The sequence below is a fragment of the Elephantulus edwardii genome, unplaced genomic scaffold (genome assembly GCF_000299155.1).
Source record: "Elephantulus edwardii isolate Elephantulus edwardi_28Jun2011 unplaced genomic scaffold, EleEdw1.0 scaffold00255, whole genome shotgun sequence".
Taxonomy (NCBI): domain Eukaryota; kingdom Metazoa; phylum Chordata; class Mammalia; order Macroscelidea; family Macroscelididae; genus Elephantulus; species Elephantulus edwardii.
The window spans coordinates 180,282-186,997 of record NW_006400005.1 but is presented as its reverse complement, the minus strand read 5'-3'; positions in this window follow the sequence as shown (position 1 = coordinate 186,997).

The window sequence follows — 6,716 nt, the reverse complement described above, 5'->3', positions numbered from 1 at the left end:
ATTTTTGTGTGAGTGTACCGTCAAATCAGATCTGACTGGTACAGGAGGAGATTGTCCCTCCTTCCCCGGCAGAGCATCTGGTGGATTCGAACCGTGCACCTCTGGGATTGTAGTTGCAGCTCCTTACCATTAGGCCACCAGAGCTCCCCTCATAGTGGAGGTTTTTGGCCTTTTCCTCTTAACATATTCTATCATGAGTCGTTTATTTCTACATTCTCATCTTTGTTGGCTATTTATGAAAAGTACACATGACTTACTGTAATTTATTGTTTGTGCATTTATTCATTAAACTGTTTTACAGAAAAAGAAAAGAAGGCAAACACCTAAAACAAAATTTCACAACAATCAAAATATTGAAGATTATTGTTAAACGATCTTCTCATTTATTCCCTGTATGTGAAAGGTGAAAGAAAAACAAAAAGTCCATAGCCCACACTGAGAATCATTCTAACTTGTGAGTGAGGAGGCGAACTGGCCATAACAGACTAAAATGACACCACTAAACATGCAAACAGTAAGTAAAAAAAAAATGGCATTAATAAATTTTAATACAAATACTTGACCTCTTTTTTTAAACAGAAAAACAATCTCACTCAAAAGAAACAACAGATAAGGAACAAATCCTAAGGATGTGTTGTTATTTGTTGCCCTGCCTTAGTGTTTATTTACACTAAAAGCATGGCTTTTGATATTTTGGTCTTGGCTTTTAAAAACACAAAAGCCAAAGAGAGCTCTGTTGGCTTAGTAGATAGAAAGTTATGCTACCAAGCCAAAGGTGGGTTATTTTAATCTGTGTCCCTCAGGCCTGGTTTTAATTGTTTTTGGTCAAACATTCTTCTAAGAGGAATAACACTGATCTGTCCATTTGCTGTACAGAGATAACTCAAGGTTGCTGTGATGCTGAACACTGTGACACAGTGTCAAATGCGATAATGCTTACCTATGATGGACAGTGTTTGCTGGAGGTTCCCAATTAAAACAAGCTTGGAAGCAGGAATGGCATCCACTTCTGAAATAGCTCGCCTCCAGAAACTATGAACTTGGGGAAAGATGAAAGTTATACAAGTGTTCAGATCTTTTGTTCAAAGGGTTGCTTTGAGTCATCTATGACTCCATGGCTCCTAAAAACAACAACACAATGGCTCCTTAGGGGAAAAATGAGCAAACTCCTCTTTGCAATTTACAGTCCCAGAAAACCCACTGTAGGGTCACCTATGATTTGTTCCAAACTCAATGACAATGAGAGAGAGGGAGAATGTTAAGGAAAAATTATTTTCTTTCAATCCAAAACCAGAGTAGAGTTGTTGTTGTTATTCTTGTTATGTCCCGTAAGGTCATCTACAACTTTTAGAGACCCTACAGAAGAGATATAACCCCTGATCAATATTGTGCCATTCTAACCATCTCTAATATACTTGAGCCCATTGTTACAGTCACTGTGTCAATCCATCCTGTTAAAGGTCTTCTCCTATGCTGACTATTCAGCTTTCCAAGCATGATATCCTTGCCAAGAACTGACCTCTTCTAACAACATGCCAAGTATGTGAGATTAATTTTCACTATCCTTGCCTCCAAGGAGCACCCCGGTTACACTTTTCCAGGATAGACCTGTTTCTTCTATTGGCAATTTACGAGATACTCAGTACTCTTCTCCAGCACTACCTCTCAAAGGCATCAATTATCCTTCTGTCATCCTTAGTCATCATCCAGCTTTCAGTTGCATAGCAAGCAATTGAGAAGACCATGGGCTGGATTGGGTACACCTTAGCCTTTAAACTGACATCATCGCTCTTTAATCTTTAGTGAGGTTCCTGATGATAGATTTTTCAAACATGATTCATCTTTTGATTTCTTGACTACTGTTACCACGCATGTTAATTGTGGATCCAAATAAGAAAGAAATAGTTGACAATTTCAATCTTTCCTCCATCTATCATGCTGTTGTCTATTGGCCCTCTGGTGAAGGTTTTGTTCTCTTGATGTTGAGATGTAATGCATGCTTAAGGCTGTAGTTATTGAACTTCTGCAGCAAGCACTTCAAGTCCTTCTCACTTTTGGCCAGCAAGGTTTGTGTTGTCTGCATAAGGCAGGTTGTTGATGAGACTTCCTCCAACCCTGTTGCCACACTCTTCTTCAAAAAGGCCAGCTTCTCGAATTATTTGTTCAGCATGCAGGCTGAATAGGTATAGAGAAAAGATACATTCCTGACATACACCTTTCTTGATTTTAAACCATGCAATATTTCCCTGCTCTGTTCAGATGATAGGTTTTTGATCTAGGTGTAGGTTTTGCATGAGCACAATTATGTGTTGGGAGATTCCTATTATTCTCAATGTCAGCCATAATTTGTTATCATCCACAAAGTCAAATGTCTTTGCATAGACAATAGAACAGATAGACATCTTCCTGGAAGTCTCTGCTTTTGGCAAAGACCCATCTGGCATCAGAAATGATATCACAGGAATGGTGCCACAGCTCCAAACTAAGAGAATGGAAGAACAAATGCAAGCCTAGAGTTGCAATACTGAAGGATTCCATCAGCAAACTCTTGAATAATCCAGGAAGCACCAAAAGCACATAGAAGGGAAATAAAGAGTCACTATACCAAAAAGAATTGGCTAACATGAAACCAGGAGGCAGCATATGATCAAATACCAATGGTACTAAAGGAAGAAGTTCAAACTGCCCTGAAGGCATTGGCAAAATATAAGACTCCACCAAATGACACATTCCAATAAACAGATGCAGCACTGGATATGTTCAACAGGCTGTTCCAAGAAATCTGAAAGACCGCTCTCTGGCCAACTGACTGCTGTTGTTGTTAGGTACCACTGAGTCAGAACTGAACAATAGCTGACCCTCTAGTGGATTTCAGAGGTGGAGATTGCCCACCTTTCTCCCATGGAGCAGACGGTAGATTTAAACCTCATGCTTCGAGATTGCAGTGCAGCTTCTTTCCATTAAGCCACAGCGTTCCCTAGCCCAACTGACAAGAGATCCATATTTATTCTCATTCCAAAAAAAGGATGATCCACTAGAAAATTATTGAACAATATCACTAATAACTAAGGCAAGCAAACTCTTGCTTAAGATTATTTAAAAATGGCTCAAACAGTATATTGACAGAGACATCACTGTCAGAGAGACAGGAGTAAATTATAAATGTGAATAAAGCAACATCTATAGAACATGACATTCAGGGGCAGGAGATGTAGAATTCTATGCTTTTAGATTTGCTAAGGAGTATTACAGAGAACAGTGTGCATCAAGGATGTATCCTATTTCCAGATCTTTTTGATCTATATGTGGAACAGATTATCCAGGAGGCTGGGCACTATGAGGAGAAGTGTGGCATCAGGATTGGAGGTAGACTCATCAACAATCTGGATTATGCAGATGATACAACCCTGCTTGCTGAAACTGAGGATGACCTTTTAAAGCGCTTGCTGCAGGTCAAGGACTGCAGCCTTCAATATGAATTGAAGCTCAACATCAGGAAAACAAAGATTCTCACCACTGGGCCGATTCACAGCATCATGATAGATGGTGAAGATATTGAGATTGTTGACATCTTCAGTTTGCTTGGCTCTACAATCAACACTCTTGGTACCAGCAGCCAAGAATTTAAAAGACAAATTACACTGGACAAGTCTGCTGTTAGAGATCTCTCCAAAGTACTGAAGAACAATAATGTCAGTCTGGAGACTAAGTTGCTTCTGATAAAGGCCAGAGTCTTTGCAATTACTTGCTATGCAACAGAGAGCTGGGCAATGACTAGGCATGATAGAGAGTTGATGCCTTTGAACTTTGGTGCTAGAGAAGAGTATTGAATATACCATGGACTGCTAGGAGAACAAACAGGTTCGTCCTGGAGAAGGTGAAGCCAGGCTGCTCCTTGGAGGCAAGGATTCTGAAGCTCCATCTGACATACTTTGTACATGTTGCAAGGATGGACAAGTCCTTGGAGAGGGATGTCATTCTTGGGAGGGTGGAGGGACAGTGCAGGAGAGGAAGACCTCTGATGAGATGGATTGATTCAGTCACTGCAGTAATAGGGATAGGCGTTTCAGAGACAATGCGATTGGCACAGGATAGAGCAGGGTTTAGGGCTGTTGTACATATGGTTGCTATGAGTCTCAGGCAATTCCATGACACATAACAACAACAACAACAGGGAGTATTACAAATCTCAAATAAGATCCACCAGCCACCCAAGTCACTATTTGCTTTGTTGTTTTATTGACTGCTGGAGGACAGATTTCCAGAATTCTGTTAGCATCTACTAGGATCTTGCCTAGTTTGGTCAGGAACAAAAGCCTATGTGTTTCTCCTGGACAAATGGAATCCAGAACCTCAGAATCTTTTAGGGTTTCATCTTACTGTCTGTCCCTTGGCGGGAGAGGCAAATGGGTTGATGTTTCCTTGTACCTTTCAATGTAACTGTGTGTTGAACTCCATTTTAAAAGGTGGCAGCGGCAGTGTTACTCATGTAAAGTCTATATTCCACACTGAAAATCCCTCAGATGACATCTTCATAGTAAAGTCCCATAGTTGTGTACATCAGCCCCTATTCCTGACATATCTCTGCTCTGCTGGAGCTGCACACCTCTATGCTTACATATGCAATCTCTCAGGGGCCTCTAGCAATCCCGCCATCACCATGTTCACATGCACAGGTTGGTCTCCTCCTCTGGACCTTTCACCCATGACATACTGAAGACAAAAAACCGCAGAGGCCAGGCTGTATGCCAGAATTCTGTATCTCCATGAATTACCAAAAGATAAATAGATTCTCCTCCTGGGTGTCATCTTCATCAAAAGACATAGAAGGTACACTGATATTTGGGTTCTCAGAATTGTAACATAGGCCAATCATTGCCTGTAGGTTGATGTAGGATGATGACGCACCTGGGAGACTTGAGCTGGAAACTGAGCCATCGCTGGAACTTGTAATGGATCCATAGTGCCCAGACAGCAGAAGTTCGACACTAGTTCAGGGTCTAGGTACAAGTCCGTGCCCTTCATTGACTCATGTCCCCACTCATGTGTCCTCACAACCATGTCAGGACTATGACCCCACTCTTTTGAGGGAGGTCTGGGACTTCTTGCCTCTTCATAGGGTGAATTCGCTCAGCCACTCATTCACAAGATTCCCCCACCCGGCATTCTCCACCTTCCTAACTGCACTCACTCCACATCCTAAATAGAGCCTCAAATGCAGTCAAAATACTCTTTTTTTCCAGAATCAACATTAAAATGGTCTTAGAAGCTACGTTGTCATTGTTACATGTCATCAAGTCAACTACCACTCATAATGACCCTATTAATAAGGATCTGAACTTTGTCCTATCTGTGCCATCCCCATCATCTCTGATATACTTGAACTCATTATTAACAGTCACTGCATTGATCCATCTTGTTGAGGGTCTTCCTGTCTGGCTGATTCACTATCGTGTAGTGAATCATGGCTTGGAATAATCCTTAGGACATAATAAACTGCCCCAGAGGATTACAAATGCTGTAAATCCTTACAGACTTCCACATCTTTCCCCACAGTGCTGCTGATGGGTTAAAATAATTGACATTTTGGTTAGTAGTCCAGTGCCTTAAACATGGTGCCTCTAGGGCTTACAAGCATTAAGGGTAGATATTTTTCACAGAAAGCATGCAAACAAAATTAATGATGACTGCACAGAAAAAGATAACTTGAAAAAAGAGATAAAGCCAGGAAGGGAATCAGAAGTCATGGAAGGAGAACATCATTTTCCGAGATGTGATGAAAGGTGATTTGTATCTTCCTCAGAGTTGCTATTTGTAGGGTCACTCAATGACACATAACAACAACAAAAACATATTGTTTGTTTTTTATTTAAACCTCTTGTTTAGTTTAAACAAGTTTAAAGAAGACTTCAAGGGAGGGCCTTTGTATTTAAAAGTCAGTTGTTATATTTTGGAGGAACATTCTTCTAAGTGGTATAGCACTTGTCTGTCAAATTGCTGCATTGAAGTAATCTGGGGTTGCTGTGATGCTGAACCTTTTGCCATTGGGGTGTCAAATGCCATAAAAGTTATCAGTTGTGGACAATGTTTGTTGAAGTTCTCAGTTTAAGACAGATTTGGAAGCAGGAGTGGCATCCACTTCCTAAACAGCATGTCTCTGGAAATGGAACTTTGAAAAAAATTGTAGTTATAGAAAGGCTTCATTCAGGTCTTTCATTCATAAGGTCACTATGAATCGTGCTCAACTTGATGGCAATCAACATCAACAACACAATGCTCTCAAATCCCATAAAATAAACCATGTGAAGGATTGAATTATGTCTCCTTAAAATGTCAAATATAATGACGTTGAAGCTATATTATGCTGCTCCAACTACTAAACTACTAAACCAAGTAGGGAAGTTAAGGGTGGAATGCAACGTTCCCTAATCCCATCATAACCTTCCTCCATAGTTCATGCTACCTTTTACATCATGTCATGCAGTCATTTCTTTTTCATTTTTATTATTATTAGTGTGTGTGTGTGCAAATCAGATCTGACTGATACAAGAGGACATTGCCCCCCTTCTCCAGCAGAGCATTTGGTGAATTCGAACGGTGTACCTCTGTGATTGCAGTGCAACTTCTTGCCACTAGGCCACCAGAGCTCCCTCATGCAGTCATTTCTAACTCACGGTCACCCTCCATCAGGTTTCTGAGGCTGTTTAATTGTAACG